The 18,630-nt window shown below is 36.2% G+C and overlaps 1 pseudogene; it reads right to left on the reverse strand.

Moving 5' to 3' along the window:
* Nucleotides 1–4,137: 4,137 nt before the first annotated feature.
* LOC125656453 (uncharacterized) lies at nt 4,138–9,658 on the reverse strand (annotated as a pseudogene).
* Between the last annotated feature and the right edge of the window lie 8,972 nt (nt 9,659–18,630).

Consider the following 18,630-nt stretch of genomic DNA (forward strand, 5'->3'; position numbering starts at 1 on the left):
ATTTCAGCTTCTCCATCTTCAACTTCCCATATTTATGTAGCAATATTCCATTATCACCTGCATATGGTGTTTATATCTCTCAACTGATTCGATATGCAAGAACTTGTTCCGCGTATGGTCAGGTTTGTTTTTTAAATCGAGGCAAACTACTGACAAACAAGTTGATGGTACAGGGGTTTCAAACAGTCTCGATTAAAGTCAACATTTCGCAAATTCTATGATCGTTGTAACGATCTGGTTCATTAATACAACCTATCATTGGTTCAAATGCTATCTGACATGTTTCATACCCATTGTTAGACCGTTCTTGGCACACTGATTTTGACTACGGAAAACTCCGTTTACCTGATCAGGCTTCACGGCGTGTGTGACCGGTCGACAGGGGATGCTTACTCCTCCTAGGCATCTGATCTTACCTCTGGTGTGTCCAGGGGTCTGTGGTTTCCCAACTATCTATTTTGTATTACTTATATGAGTTGTGATATTGATCACTGTTTTTTTTTATCTTCACCTTTCATAAAAATGAAATTAAAATCAAAGAAAAGGGTATTAGAATAATCGTATTGTGATATAACGCAGTAGATTGACCGTGGCAGTCGTGTCTTGTCGAGGCAGGATGAGAATGCACATTTTACACAAATGGTTGAACATTGGTCTATTTATAAGAATCAGTACAGACCATCCCATCAGCAAGAGGTGCACTTCTATATATTCTTATGAATTCAGGTGCCCAACAGAAGTAAGCATTCCCTTTTGATCGGTCTTACCCACCGTCAGTCCTCTATCTTGATCAGGTAAAAAGGGTAATCTGCAGTCAAAATTGTCAGACAGCATTCCACCAAATGGTAAATAAGACCATTATAACAACAATAGATTGACTTCAAACGCGACCGTTAAAACCCCTGAAATATCAATTTATTTGTCAGTAGTTTGCCTTGATTTAAAAATTGATCATACGCAGAACATGCTCTCGCGTTTCTAATCAGTTGATTAATTGATTGATTGATTACTGTTTTCCGCCACACTCAACAATTTTTCAGTTATATGGTGGCGCCCAGTTTTTATTGGTGGAAGAAAGAACCCAGATACAATGTATCTGGGAAGAGACCACTGACCTTCCGAAAGTAAACTGAGAAACTTTTTCACTTACCGGCGCGAGCGGGATTCGAACCCGAGCCGACAGAGGTGAGAGACCGTGTGATTTTGAGCGCGATACTCTAACCACAAACACCTTTTGCAAATAGAAATGTAATTTTGCTACACTCATACCGTTTGTCATGAATTTGTGTTGTTAATTTACTCTTGAGAGCTATGCTCAATAAGATATCCAAATATGAAGCTGATATGGAAGAATCTGTGATGTGTTTTACTTCGAGATAACTGGGATAGATTGAATTCGACGTATGAATGGATTTGAGGTTTGTTAATACATGTATATAAAACGTTGATATGTTGAAGATATTTTATCATTTAATACTGTTGCTTAAATTGTGCCTTAGAAGAATCCAAAACAGGTCAACAAATAATGGAGGACAATCTGTGCCCATGGAAATTTTTCAACAGACTGTTGGAATACCTGATCACCAAAGACTACGTAAATATTGTAAATGAGGAACTTCAACATCTTTTTAAATTCAACTTAAGAATACTTGTACGTAGATTCGGAGTGTTATTTAACTGAGTAATCTTTTAAATGACGAAGCAAACGGTATAAATATTTCCATTTTTATTAAAGAAACAGCTGTCTATGATGTGAAAAAGCCTGGACTTTAATTTATCGCGAGGAATGGTCGTGTATAGTGTTGAAAAGCTGTAGCTTTTGATACTGTTGAAGTTTCTCCTTCACAAGAATTAATGTTTTTGTGGGGAGTAAAAAGAGAATTCGGTCATGAAATATCATTTATTTACATATTTGTATATGATTTTTAAATATCATAGTCCGAATTGTACATGAATTTTAATTACTTTATCATCAAATGAAGCAATTTATTATTAATGAACAAGTAACCCAATCAAATGTCGCTGATTTGTTTTAATTAAGAACCAATATTGGCTCTCCTTCGGACTAACTTTGCGGGAATTCCTTAGATAATTTTCTGCCAATTCAATATATCCGTATAGTTACAGGACATTCACATGATATTAAGAAACATTTCCCGTTGATGTCGTGTTTCGATGAAACAATATGAAGTTAATAACTTTCGCATTACATGTACATATCGTTTTTTGTTTTAATTTTATGTACTTTGAATTCTAAAATCGCATTGTGAGCTCCCATTTTCAGTAGCAGACGGAATGTGTACATTCGACATAATTTAGAAACATGTGATGTCACCATCATCGAATGTTGTAAGCAGATGTGACGTTACCACTGATTAAAGTAGTACTCAAACATACACAGTATCAGCTTCTATGGCTTAGTGAAATCACAGCAACGCTCTATATAACATACTAGGGAAAATATAAAAGTATGCATGAACCACAGTTATCAACAGTTACCTTTAGTGTAACATGGAACTTCTATTGCAGCTCGATAAGTATTTAAAACAACTAACATTGGTTACAAGAACGACAAGAAAGAAGTGGTTCAGGAATATGAAAGTTTGGTTAAACTATTTATGAACACCAAGCAACATTTTCGTATACATTTTGGATATGTTTTGAATGAAAAAAAATGGTTCCACCAGGAGCCCAATTTGGTATTGTACAAAGCAGACGGGGCACTGGAAATGCTGTGTAACGGCAGGTGTAGTACGGACTTATTTTGTCATCAGTCAAATATATATAAATGTATAGTATTCATATCACGGAAAGAACTTTTCATTACTATGATCAATGATTTTAAGGGCGAAAAAGATCCGATTTCTCTGGAATGGAAAACATTGAATTATTTTAAGAGTGATGGATTTCAGCCCAGTTTATCCGAATGATTTAAACCAACATTGCTTTGGAGATTGATAGTAAACGTATTGATTGATTGTAAGCTACTTCACTTCTGATAACATACCATTCATTTTAATAGTCTTCGTTCTTTGAGATGATACAAAACATTTTCAAATGAAATCAAAATCAATAAAAGAGAGGGTACAAAGGTAACACCTTCCGTTTTGTGGTCCCTTACAAAAAATTAGTCTACATTGTCGCTCCTTTTAACCTTGCGTTTGGTGAATGAAAAATCAAAATTGTAGGTTTTGAATTGACTAGGACGAATATCCAACCGTCCGCTCACGGAGAAAGGCTACTGATTGGGCTATGTTGAATCATGGGAGGAACATGATTGTCGTGAATACAAAAACTTCAAATGGGAATAATTCATCTAATGAGTTTGAAATGCCTATTACAAGGGAAACGACACAGGGTTGAAAGACAATCAATGTTCAGTTCATTACCGCGTTCCGAAATTTGTAAATTTTCTTGATTCAGATCATTGCTGATCTGGCAAAGATCGCTCGTATTTTACTGTCAATCAATGTATTTGATTTTCACTGTCTTCGTCAATGTCGCCTTAAATGAATATCCAGTACTGTAGTGAGCGAAACTGATAGACACGGCAAACTAACAATTCAACGTTATGACAAATGGGATGATTTCAGCTTATCCATCGTCATCTTATTTGTTTAGCAATATTACATTTCCACAGTTTCAACATTTTCGTTTTTAAGTCGCCATTTCGCTAATTCTATGGTCGTTATAATGATCTAGTTTGCCAATATAACCTGTCATTGGGTCACATGCTGTCTGACTTGTTTCATACCGATTGTTAGGCCGTTTTTGGCACACTGATTTTAACTACGGATTACTCCATTTACCTGATCAAGACATAGGGGTCACGGCGGATGTGACTGGTCAACAGGGGATGCGTACTCCTAGACACTTAAGCTTGATCCCATTTCTGGTATGTCCAGGAGTCCATTTTTGCCCAACGCTTAATTTTGTATTCCTTATAGGAGCTATGAGATTGATCACTGCTCCCTATGTTCACCTTTTACACATACTGCATGTACTAGACTAAGTAAATATAAGTAGCTTTTGTTGTCTTAGATATACAAGTAAACGTAATTCAGGAACTAAAACACAAATGTGATGACTACATATATGTAACTGATCGCTTATATAGACAAAACTCTATGGTGGTCGTTAAGGTGATGGTCTTATAATAGTGGTGGCGGGTATCGTGGGATTGGTTCCCAGCATGTCAACAGTTATATCTGGAATAGATAGAATAGCTTTAATTAATATCACATGTATCAAAACAATGCAATGATTCGATCCAATGTATGTGCGTAACGACTTTTAATTCTGATTTCAAGTGGGTTAGTATCAACTATTTTGAAAATTGACCATGTTTACTTTGAATTTTTTATTAAACCCGTGAATGAAGAAGAATGTTCGAACTACTGCTACTTTTTTGATTACATTTTGAAATCAAAAATTTAATTTGATTTCAAATATGCACATTTTTTACATTTCAAATATATAGCTGCATACTCTTATGCTCAATGATTATTTCCTTTCTCTGACAATTTATTGTATGGAATGATTACTAAAATAGGCGTACAAATGAAATGAACGTTGTTGTTTTATTGTTACAAGGAAATTGAAATTTGCTGCGAAAAAACCCCAGAATAATTCTGCGGTATAAGAATTGCAGAAATCTATTTACTCTTTTTCTTCAAAGCTAGGCATCCTTACATTCGTTCCCAAAGCAGCATGCAGAACAGATGACATTTCCAAGATTGTGGGAGTTGTCAACACGTTTCACGTCCTCTATGACATGGCCAGCCCCGTTGTTTTGTATAGCTGCAACACAGATCGGGTATAAATAGATAGATTGTTATTAGTTGGTGTTCGATGTTCACCTGCTACTTTGATGATGTGTAAATAGACACATACAGCACATTCTACTTACATGTCTCTCTTCACAGTAAAAGCGGTATAATACAGAACCACCAACAATGTGGATAGCAGTACCACAAACTTGAAAATACATTCTTCAATGGTGGATGGGTAAGATAAACAACCTCGACTAAGTTAATTATTGTAAAGCAGTTACGTCAAAATGAAAAGACAATAACAAAGAGGAGAAAATGAGGATTGACATTTAGAAATCTATATTGGTCATTGCATTTTGCAGAGTAAGTGATAGGGACTGCCTGATAAATCAAAATATCCCAGGAATTGTACGGTATCTGATATCGTTATGACATACATTACTAATGATGAATGATCCTTTCTCTTTGTGATTGCTTGAATATATGGTAAAAGCTACATGTTTTCAATCTGTGTGATGGACAACTTTACATGTTACTCAACCAACTATAAAGTATTCTCCAGTAACAAAATACATTATACATGTAAGATTTATATTTTAAATTCTGTATGAAAGAGGTCCTTAGGGTGTGGGGACAATGCCAGCTTGTTGTAAGTTTCCTTTAATTCTATTAAAACTGTGAAACTTGTCCATCCCCCTGTGTTGCCTTTCTCTGAAATTGTTTCATAATCTGACAAACCTGCGTGTCTTGGCAAATTTGAGGACTTTTACAGTCGTCTTTTGATCTACCCAAGCTGATACAGATCACACAGCCTGCTTTTCATACACCCTCTGGAAAATAAAAATATTCCCTAATTCTAATAATGATCATTGCCTGAGTTGTTAAAACGGTTTTTGATACTGTGATACTTTCCAATCATTATTTGAACAAAATTAAATCTATCATATTCGACTTTTAGATATATCGATGACGTTTTGTCTATTAACAATGATAGCTTTCATTCATATGTCGATTTGATATATCCCTGTGAGCTCGAAATAAAGGACACCACAGAGTCGTCCACTTCTGCTTCATACTTAGATATTTTATTGAAAGTAGACATTAACGGCAAACTAACAACTCAACTGTATGGCAAACGGGATGATTTCAGCTTCTCCATCGTCAACTTCCCACATTTATGTAGCAATATTCCATTATCACCTGCATATGGTGTTTATATATCTCAACTGATTCGATATGCAAGAGCTTGTTCTGGGTATAGTCAGTTTTTAAATCGAGGTAAGCTACTGACAAACAAGTTGATGGTACATGGATTTCAACAGTCTCGATTGAAGTCAGCATTTTGCAAATAATAATCGTTATAACGATCTAGTTCGTCAATACAACCTCGCATTGGGTCAAATTTTGTCTGACGTGTTTCATACCGATTGTTAAGCCGTTCTTAGCACATTGATTTTGACTGCGGATAACTCCGTTTACCTGATCAGGATATGGGGCTCATGGCGGGTGTGACCGGTCAACAGGGGATGCTTACTCCTCCTAGGCACCTGATCCCACCTCTGGTGTGTCCAGGGGTCCGTGTTTGCCCAACTATCTAGTTTGTATTGCTTGTAGGAGTTATGAGATTGATCACTGTTCGTTATCTTCACCTTGCATAAGCATGCCTTTCTTGATCTGAACTTTTATTCGGACATGCCTATTGTGTGATAATGATTATTAATTGAGTTGCTAAAGATAATTTTAGATACTTTGATACTTCCCCATCATGATTTGAATCTATCATACATACAAGTATGCCATTTCTTTTATAACAATCTGACAAAATTGTAACACATTTCGAAAATAAATTTCTCAACACCTGTCTCTAGCTTTAGTCCCTCGACCATCACCTTTTATACGCTCATCGTATGTTATGGCGCTGTCCGTGCGTTCGTTAGTCCGTCTATTTGTTCGATGTCTTGCTTTCTGGATTTTTTTTCCTACAACGGATGCATGCACATCGTTGAAATTTGGTCACAATTTCACCCTTAAGAAGCATAAGAGCGAGTTTACATATCAGCTGCATTGGTCCGTCCGAGGTCATGTTTTCTGGGTTAAGGCTAAATGTAGGTCAAATAGTGGATACAGATATTGCACTGAAAATGTTCTCCCTATTGTCCGACGTGAGTATAATGTAATGTTTACAGTACTCTTGTTATTCAAACTAGGATTGGAACCAAACATTACAGATGAATATTGTGCTCCAAGTCTACACCCAGGTCATCTGAAGTTAAAAGAACCCGAATTTGATTTCGATCTTAATATTTCAAGAGTAATTCATTAAAAACATGATACTAGGATTACATGCATCTCAGTTCATGACAACGTTTTAAGTCGGCATTTAGTAAATTGTATAGTCGTTATAATGATCTAATTTGCCAATACAATATCTTATTGGGTCAAATGTTGTCTGACTTGTTTCATACCGATTTTTAGGCCGTTCTTGGCACACTAATTTTGACTACGGATTACTCTGCTTGCCCTATCAAGATATAGGGCTCACGGCTTGTGTGACCGCTCAACAGGGGATGATCACTCCTCCTAGGCACCTGATCCCACCTCTGGTATATCCAAGGTGTTTACCCACCTCTTTATTTTGTATTGCTTATAGGCGTTATGAGATTGATCACCGTTCCTTATCTTCACCTTTCACTTAAAACTCATTTCATTTAATGCACATTTTTCTGCGGTAATAGGAACTATAAACGAATTTTCTCAACAGACTGATTTTGATTGTTTTTGTATCATGAACATACCCACGAATTTATATTCCCAAATGAATGACAATCATTCACGATTTAAGACCTCACATACCAAAACATCAATTTAGCTAAAAGAAAATACTTCACAGAACTTCATGAAATATTTGGATATTACATTTTCAAAAGAATTAAGAATATTAATTTTGCAAATTATATCCACATTCAATCGCATGAAGGAAATGTTTTTCCAAATATCATAAACCCTGAAAACTACAACATAAAAAGTACAAAGCAGCTTGTTCTAATTTCATTGTATAAACACATTGAACGAAGGAAGGTTTTAGTAAAAACAAATTCTTAAATATTTTTGTCAAAACCAAATAGGCTTTCTTGCACTCACCAGCAACTAACTTCTAAAGAAAACCTAATTCTGTTACCCGATACACCCTCACAAACAAAGTTCAAAACCATTTTGGTATCAGGTGATTCTCCATTGACAGGCGAAGATAATCACCTTTGAAATGCCAATCTAGTCTTGGCAAAAATATTCGAGAATGTATTTTCAAATAGAAGAATGTTCACTGTTGGAAAACTGTCATTCATTCTATTCGTGGTTCCACTTACTTTCCCCACACAGATTGGCGTGACACGGACCATGTTCTGTTGATCATGGCGCAGTGTTACAGCACTCTACACAGTTTGTATAATCACGCTTTCTTTCGTTAACCAAACTCTGCATAAGTGTACAAACCTATAGGAAGAGGGGTCAAAAGTAAGTAACGTTTTTCTTAATCTGTGAAAGGAAAAAGGGAACCGCTGTGTATGATATGCCAAGCGCGACACTAGCCATATCATACACAATAACAAGGTACATACTTAAAGAATGGATGGAGTTCAGTTCAGACTAATGAATTAGATGTGACAAAATGAATCATGAAATTCGATTCATGTATAAAAATATTCATTTTTAAGATTTGATAAGAATATTGTGATTTACACTTATTAACTCATTTATGATATGCTACACACACCGACTTTGACCCACAGCCAGCAATGTATGCCGTCTTTAGTTCCTGTGTTGTAAACTTTTCCAAGTAGCACTCCTGTAAACAAAACAAGAAGCACTATATATTCATCTTTGATTAAAAAATCTATAAATCTGTCTTTTGAAATTACAGTTATACGGAAGATTGTTTTCGTCATCGACTCTCGTTTTTTCGAAAACAACAATAAAATAATTATGTCTAGATATTACACAGTGCCACCATAAATAGCGCAAATTTAATTTACTACAAGCGAAAAGTACAATGGTATTTGTAACATGTTTGCATCACAGCAACATATATTTTACGTCCCATAAATTTATTACCGTTTTTTGAGATTTGATAATTTTAGAAACATGTCTATTGCAGAACAAAGAAACAAAGTAAATATTGTCCATTTAGCCAAGTTTGAAAGTACATAGTACTCAGTTACAAAAGACTATTCTTGATGTTATTCTTTATGCAGGAAATAATACTGCCTCTGTTAGATAATAATTTACAATGAATTGGTAAAACAAAAGCATTTAACAATATTTGCTTACAAGAAGAATAAATCATGAAATTGTATAATTTTTAAGCATTGTTATCACCTTCGATGCCTTTACAAATTGTAATGATAGACATTACCTCATGGAAGCGTTGCATGTGAACAATATGCGTGTGAATCTTGGTAAATGTAGTACAATGTACGTCTATTTTAACGGCTGGGGATTCCGACAGAAAGGAAAGTAAAATGTGAATATGAATTTCATTTAAAAAAAATTAAAGAAAGAAGTTCTGGATTTGAACGCAATGGGTCTCAGCTACATCATATAACTCTTACCTAAAGAAATTTATCATTATTATAGCTGATCAATATTATTCTAGTTCAATTCATTTATAAAACATGTACTTTGCAATTACATTCACTATGTGTATGCTGAGACAACGTGACGTCACGGTGTACACACCTTTCCGCCCAAAAGGGTTGCTGAAGAGCCCAAATGGGCAAAATTGAATATTAAACTTTCAACCACAGGAGGGTGGCAACCCCTTTACTCCCTTCTAGATTTCCGGTGTACAGAATATCGTTTCCTGGGCTGCGGGAATAATCTCTAGACATTAATTAACGACCACCGATTGCCATTTATACGAAAAATGCTATTTTGACCCAAAGGATCATATTGTAATTAAGGAAGTTATCTTCTATATATTGATATATACCATCTTTTATACACTTGTTGATTAATTTTTATATCTGTAACAATAATTACAAAAGATGTATGATGAATTCTTCATTGTCGAAACATTCTACTGTTGTGATTCATGAATCCATCTTTCTAATAATAACATGGAGACAGTCGGGTTTGTTCCGTATTTATCTACTTAACACACCACGGTCATTCCCGGGTCCTTTGTGACAGGTACCCAGGTGTCCTTGAACTTGTAGCAGGTTGAATGACCACTAAATTAACTATTGAGGAAAATTCATTTGAGGAAGGATTTAGGTCATTGTCCAACCTAAAACTGAACACAGTGCATAAAGTACATGGTTTAATAGAACTGAAAAAAGTTTGAATTTATTGTAAACATAACGAGGTCTATTTTCTGTCTATTTTTCATTTTTCTCTCGTTTTGATTTTTCTTGTTTGTTTAACGTTCGAGATTTTCAAAGTTTCATCTGAAAGACCCATACCTTTCACTTCTGAATGCCGAGCGTTTAGGAGAGGAACAATCATTAACTTATTAGCAAAGCGCGGCCAGGACTCGAATCCACGACCTCGTGATCACAGGATAACGCAGGCTTATATATAAAAACAAACAACCCCCATTACCGATCAATGTAATTTGTTGTACATGACTAGAATATCTATTAATCAATTTTAAAATTAGTTGTTTAGAGAATCATACACAACAATTAAAACGATCTACACATGTTTACTTATTCCGTTTTTACCATGTGCTATGTATGATAATGCACACTAAATGTACAGCGTTTTATTTCAACACATGTTTTATCAAATTTAATGAACTTGCGTTTCCAGCTTTTATGAACAAAGTTTGGACAGAATCTTACCACTGCTCTCTTACTTGAACTTAGGACAATCAATGATCCTACTAGTAAAATAGAGTATACAACGATAAAAAGAGATACTGAATTATTGAGATGACAACAAAGCACGTCAATAATTGTTATTTTTCAAAATGTATAATATGTCTCACCAATTCTGGAGTTCATATTAACCTACTGGTACAAATATATTTGAAAATCCAAGGAATACATCTCGTCACGTCTTATAGAATTGCAATATTTTTCTATTTGGATAAATTGACCGTTTCTTATAGAACTTCAAAGTTTTCATGGTAATGTTGCGAGTACACCATATCCTCCACATGTATCTAAATCTCTGACAATGTCACGACGTTACGAAGGGAAGACACCACCAAGTCTTCCTTATCTACTTCATACATGTATTTGGATATTTTATTGAACATAAATGCCAATAGCAAACTAACACAACTTTATGACAAAGGAGATGATGTCTGCTTCTTCATCGCCAATTTTCCATATTTTTGTAGCAATATTCCATTATCACCTGCATATGGTGTTTATGTCTCTCATCTATTTCAATACGCAATGGTATGTTCTGTGCATGATCAACTTTTAAATCGGGGCATGATACTGACAAATATGTTGATATTACATGGGTTTCAACAATCTCGTGTAAAGTCAGTATTTCACAAAATTGTATGGTCGATGTAATGATGAATAAGTGATGATATCGAAAAGTGACTGTTTACCAGTCACACCCGCCGTGAGCAAATCATCTATCACTTTGTCGAATGCTGCATGAGTATTTCATATAGTGTACCAATTTTTAGGCCGTTCTTTATATACTGATTTTGACTACGGGTTACTCCGTTTTCCTGATCAAGATTAGGACTCATGGCTAGTTTTACCAGTTAACACGGAATACTTACTCATCCTAGGTGTGTTCAGTGTAATCTTGACTTTAAATTTTTTACAGGATTCATGAGATTGATCACTGTTCGTTATCTTCATTTTCTTTTTACAATTTAGAATTCATCTCTTTTTTTTTTCATCAAGTTTGTGATGGATTGCACTAGCAAAAATACTAGAATTATACCTTGTTATATCTCATTTCCAAGATCATTGTGGTTTCATCCAATTACATATTCACTAATTCGTTAAAAAATACAAAATAACCTACAAACGTTTTCATGAAAATGTATATCAACGAATGAAAAGGTGAAGATAAAACATAGTTTTCAATCTCATAACAACTATACAGAATACAGAATTAAGCGTAGGGCAAACACGGACTCATTGACATACCAGAGCTGGGATGATGTGTTTAGGAGGAATGAACATACCATGTCGACCGGTTACACCCGGAGTGAGCCCTATATCTCATTTGGGTAAACGGAGTAATCAGTAGGCAAAATCAGAGTGTAAAGAACGACCTCAATTGTAATGAAACATGTTAGACAGCATTTAACCCAATGACAGGCTGTATCGATAAATTTAATCATCATAACTACTTATAACGACCATAAAATTTGCGAAAATATTACATTAAACGAGAGTTTTGAAACCCCTAAAACATCAGCTTATTTGCCAGTAGTCTGCCTCGATTTAAAAACTGACCATACACAAAACGTACGTTCTTGTGTATCAAATAAGCTGAAAGACATAAACACTATATGCAGGTTATACTTGCATATTGCTACATGGGACGGTGACGATGGAGAAACTGAAAGCTGAAAACGGAATGATTTCAGTTTCTCCATCGTCAACTTCCCATATTTATGTAGTATATTCCATTATCACCTGCATAATTATGGTGTTTACATCTCTCAACTGATTCGATACACAAGAGCTTGTTCTGCGTATGGTCAGTTTTTAAATCGAAGCAGGCTACTGACAAACAAGTTGATGGTGCAGGGGTTCCAACAGTCTCGTTTAAAATCAGTATTTCGCAAATTCTATGGTCGCTATAACGATCTAGTTTGCCAATACAACCTATCATTTGGTCAAATGCAGTCTGACGTGTTTCATGCCGATTGTTAGGCCGTTCTTGTCAATCTGATGTTGACTACGGATGACTCTGTTTACCTGATGAAGATATAGGGCTCACGGCGGGTGTGACCTTTCGACAGGGGATGCTTACTCCTCCTAGGCACTTGATCCCACCTCTGGTATATCCAGGGCTCCGTGTTTGCCCAACTCTGTATGTTGTATTGCTTATAGCAGTTATGAGATTAATCATGTTTGTTATCTTCACCTTTCATTGAACAAATGAAATTCGTAACTAGATCTAATACAAGAGATATACAACGCAAGTGTGTAAGTCTCCCCTTAGAAAATAGCCTCTCTATCAGCAAACCCTATGTAATGCCTACCCTCGTTCTGACATCACATCAAGAACAAGCTCTTGAGTATTGAATCAGTTGAGATATTTACACACTATATACAGGGGATAATGGAATATTGCTACATCATAAATATGGAAAGTTGACGATGGAGAAACTGAAATAATTCCGTTTGTCATAAAGGTGAATTGTTAGTTAGCCGTTAATATCTAATTTCAATAAAATATCTAAGTATGAAGCAGAAGTTGATAACTCTAAATGTTCCGGTATCTCCGACAACCTCCACCTAGTTGACGACACCATAAAACCTCCCATCATCAACCGCTAGCCATGTAGATTTAACACCGGCATCACCGCTCTACAAGAGATACACCTATACGCAACGAACGACAACTCGCTCCTTTCTCCACCTGAAGCTCCATCATAGGGGACAGCGAGGATACTCTCCCTCCGTCTTATGATTTCCTTCGGACCCACAAACATCATTTGCCTCTGCCCCCTCTGTGTTCAACTACTGAATTTAAGGATGCGTCTTATAAGGAACTTAATGCTTACATGTACGTCAGGGAAATGGCGGCGATTAAGCACCTGTTCCGCCCGATTGGCAAAGATCATGCTGTAGATTCCTTATTTCATGCGAATATGAATTCACGTATTGTCATTTGATCAAGAGTTCTTACATGAAAGGTGGAGATAACGAACGGTGATCAATTTCATAACTCCTATAAGCAATACAAAATAGATAGTTGGGCAAACACGGACCCCAGGACACACCAGAGGTGGTAGAAGGTGCCTAGGAGGAGTAAGCATCCCCTGTCGACTGGTCACCTTTATATTGATCAGATAAACGGAGTTATCCGTAGTCAAAATAGCGTGCCAATATATTTTAACAGCAAAATTATTTCGTGAGTGATGTTTCTCATAAAATCATGCGATAATAAATTCCTTGTGTATATATAGGAATCTACAGTAGTTTCTGGTCCCACGGACCAACACAGAAAGAACGTCAGTGTCATACTGTATGAACATACCACTTAAATCTACTTCAGGTAACGTTGTCACAGACCGTAGCAAACAGAAGATATGTGCGGAACATTACCAGGATTGGTACTCTAATTTGGCATCCCTAAAGCCCGATGAAAACTAAGATTTTGTCACAAAATGTCGCCTGCACCATGTACATTTACATTTGCGACCATACTCTTGAATTTGTTCAAATTTAGCTTACCTAGGTTGCACTAGTTACCTCTTTTTGGATGCCGAACTAAATCTGCGGATCGGCAAGGCAGCCACAGGCATGGCCCGCCTATCAAAGAAAGTCTGGAAAAGTACCATGTTGACGACCAACAACAAGATTAAGATGTAACAAGCTTGTATGATGAATATATTCCTCTGTGTCAGCGGAAAATGAACATTGCACTCTCGCAAATAACGCAGATTGAGCGCCTTCCACCTGCACTGCCTTAAAAGACTGATTGGCATCACATGACAGGACCGCATCACCAATGACATCTTCAATCAGACAGGGGGGGGGGGGAAGGGAGAATAGCTGGCATGGTTTTCACACGTGTTCCTTTTTGTTCAATACTCATTCAAATATCATGCTTTATTTGTATCATATTCATGTTAAAACCATTCAATTTTTAGATAATAGTTTTTCGTATATTTCATCCTATACAATAATTTTCGGCGATTTTAATGTGATAATCGTGCATTGCTACATGTATATGTATGCTACATTGAATTGTGAAGAAATGAAAGAACAACAAAGGTTTCATTTACTATCCTAATCTTCCTCGAAATCAGACTATCTTGGATCATCATCTGCAGCCTTGAAACTACTACACTGTGTTAACTACTACTCTGTGTTAACTGCTACTCTGGGTTAACTACTACTCTGGGTTAACTACAACTCTGTGTTAACTACTACTCTGTGTTAACTACTACTCTGTGTTAACTACTACTCTGTGTTAACTACTACTCTGTGTTAACTACTACTCTGGGTTAACTACAACTCTGTGTTAACTACAACTCTGTGTTAACTACTACTCTGTGTTAACTACTACTCTGTGTTAACTACAACTCTGTGTTAACTACTACTCTGTGTTAACTACTACTCTGTATTAACTACTACTCTGTGTTAACTACAACTCTGTGTTAACTACTACTCTGTGTTAACTACTACTCTGTGTTAACTACTGCTCTGTGTTAACTACTGCTCTGTGTTAACTACTACTCTGTGTTAACTACTACTCTGTGTTTGCATGACCACACAGATCATGTCCAGAGGACTTCCCTATAAAATATTTTGCATAAAAATCAAGTGAATATCTCATTCACCTCACTTTTGCCATTTTCTCATGCGAAATATTTGCATGAAATTTATGATCAGAATCACGTAAGCCTATGGGTGCCAAACATGTTCGCCATGCCAACCCTTCGCCGGTTAGGGCATATGTATCGCATGTATGACGACTGTTTATCAACTAAGTTTCTATTAAAAGGTAAGCACGGGGCTGAAGAGGGAGCAATGTTTACGGTCGCCCAAACGTGCATGTTCATTTACAGCGACCGTGTCCGATCTTTGGAATGGACTATACAGTCACATCACTACGGACCAATTCAAGACACAGATAACATAGTATTTCGAGATAGACCATGTATATTAATGTCAAACTAAAAACTCAACTTTATGACCAACGGGTAGACTTCAGCTTCTCCATAGCCAACTTTAAATATTTATGTAGCAATATTCCATTATCACCTGCATATGGTGTTTATATCTCTCAACTGATTCGATACGCAAGAGATCGTTCTGCGTATGATAAGTTTTTAAATCGAAGCAGGCTATTTACAAACAAGTTCATGTTATAGGGGTTTCAACAGTCTCGTTTAAAGTCTGCATGTCGCAAATTCTATGGTCGTTATAACGATCTAATTTGCCAATGCAACCTGTCATTGGATCAAATGTTGTCTGGTGTGTTACATACCAATTATTGGGCCGTTCTTTACACACTGATGTTGATTGCGAATTACTCCGTTTATCTGATCAAGATATAGGACTCACGGCGGATGTGATCAACCGACAGAAAATGCTTACTCCTCCTAGGCACCCGATCCAACCTCTGGTGTTCCCAGGGGTCCGTGTTTGCCCAACTCTTCATTTTATTTTCCCTTATAGGAGTTATTAGATTTACCCATTTCTTGTTTTCACCTTTAAAGGGTTTTTACCACGATTTTAATTGTTTGTAAATTTATATGAAAATGTGGTGTTTTGAATCGTACTGTTATTATTTTTTCGATATAAAGCGTGTTTTAGTGATCATTTTGTATCGAAAGTGCAAAAAGCCAGATATGCATATACTCGTTGGAGATTTTCGCGTCATTAGTATGTGACGTCATACGTGTCAATCGCGGTGAAGCGAGCAAGCATGAAAACATTTAAACAAGTTGTGAACAGCACATACAGCAGGCTATTGATACAAAATGGAGAGATTCAACAGTTACAAGTCCCATTATATTGTGTTGTACAGTATATAGCTGTAATAATCAGCACACAAAAATTTCTTTACTTTTACCAACGAGGCAAGTCGGAGAAATTTTGTGAGCTTAGAACTAAATCTAGAAATACTTTAAACCAACGGAAAACCATCTTCAATGACAAACTCACACATTGCATTCTAACCCATTTAATTCATGATATCGACATTTCTGTTTACAAATTAATAGGCTCGTTGTCCTTCAGAATGGACATAATCAGAGACTGCCTTCAGTTTGAGAACTCTTATAGCCTACCAGGTATTTAGGCAATCATTGAAGTCACCGCGGGTCTGGCAACCACAGAAATTTCTGTGTAGCATACACTTTTTATATATATGCACCTTTGATTTCATATGCAACGATATATTGCCCCCCTTCCCCCCGCTTGAAGTTTTGAGTATTGACACCATGTACGAAATGACTACACGGTCTACCCCTACCCCCCCCCCCTTGTTCAAATAGTAAGAAAATGAAAAAGTCGAAAAAATGCCAGTTAATAATCATCAAAAATGCTGAAATGCGGCGGCTTTATTTTTAAATAATGACGGTGCATGCCAACGTAGTGAAAAAAAATTGCAACAATATAATGAATGATAGCCCCCCCCCCCCCAATATTTTTTTTAAAGTAATGAGAGGGACGATTATAAGGTAGAGGTTACGACTATTGGCCCCATGCCCCCCCCCCCCTCTCTCTCTCTCTCTCCCTCTTAAACACACACTATGCGATTTAAGAAGTCGATAGATTTTCATCAGATTGGTAATTTTAAAATCCCCCCTTTGAAAAATAAAATTATAGATTAAATCGATATCGGTAAATCGACTGTTTCCTTCGACACAGTGTAGGTCAATGCATCAATTTAATTAAAAGCAAATCTTCTCTACCTTCTCCAGTGTAACGGTTAGAGAAGAACTGATTTTAATTAGATATCAGCATTGGCTAATGCATGTTACACTCTATATATACAGACCTCTAATGCTTCAATAATATTATGATCTACAAGGGAACACAGTCAAAATATTTGCAAACGAAATGTGTCATTCAGATATATACCAAAAGTTAAAATTCCATCCTTTCTGTGAGCGGGATCTCCGTCCGAGTCCGTCAATGCGATGTACGTATTAGGCTAATATAAATGTTTGCTGAGGGAATTTCTTTAAGATTTGGCTCAGCGGCAGATTCAAATATGTATGGCGGAATCTTAAATACTAACGGGATGTCACCGATGTCGGAACATTAATTATCCATTCTGTATAATTTATGACTTTCAATAGAATCTATTCACACACACATGTACATAGCTGCTGCAGCACATTGACACGTATGACGTCATGACGTATCACGTGACTAGATAGCTCATTAGTGACGATTTGAGAAGCTGGAGCTTTAAATATATGCAGATAAAATGCATGTTTGTATCAATTAATGGGAGTAATGAAACAATATAACAGCAGAAACGTGCTTTATTAAGGTTACTCCTTCTGATTTTAATTACATTAAAAATCGTGGTAAAAACCCTTTAAATGGACTCCAACTACTGATATTGGCAAAATTATGAACTCATTCTTGACTCGTTCGTGACTTCTATGGCTTTTTACGTTATCCATGTTTAGACAATAATTACAAAACTCTATTGAAGACAGCCTGAAAACACAGTAGTTTTTAAAACGATTATGGTACATGCTGTTTCAGTGACAGGTGTTGACAGTGGATATAAAGTTTAGACAAAAATGACCTTTTTTGTGCCAATTTGGGATCTGCAATAAAACTCTCGTCCATTTTGAACGGAAAGGTACCATTTGAAGTTGAAGATCCCCATGAAAAGGTTATGGATACTCCTCTGATTATCAGCGCCATTATCGAGAATATCCCATCGAAACAAAGAGTTAATCATCAAGCCTCCAGTGGTAGTTCAATACGTATGTTGCTGATGAAAATAATTACCTAGAAATTGATTTGCTTTGATCAACACAACTGTCTAAATCTGAAATTCATGTTTTTGCATTTATAAAGTTTATCATGCAGAGAATTTCTGGATGATAGTGAAATACCTGCACGCAGAGAAACCCCCTCCTCGCGATAGTTCGTATGTTTTCGTACAATTCTTTTTAAACTTTCAATAATTCTTTTGTAATTTTGTGGGTCAAATTATGATTTAAGAA

This window comes from Ostrea edulis, chromosome 7, assembly GCF_947568905.1.
Source record: "Ostrea edulis chromosome 7, xbOstEdul1.1, whole genome shotgun sequence".
NCBI classification, from domain to species: domain Eukaryota; kingdom Metazoa; phylum Mollusca; class Bivalvia; order Ostreida; family Ostreidae; genus Ostrea; species Ostrea edulis.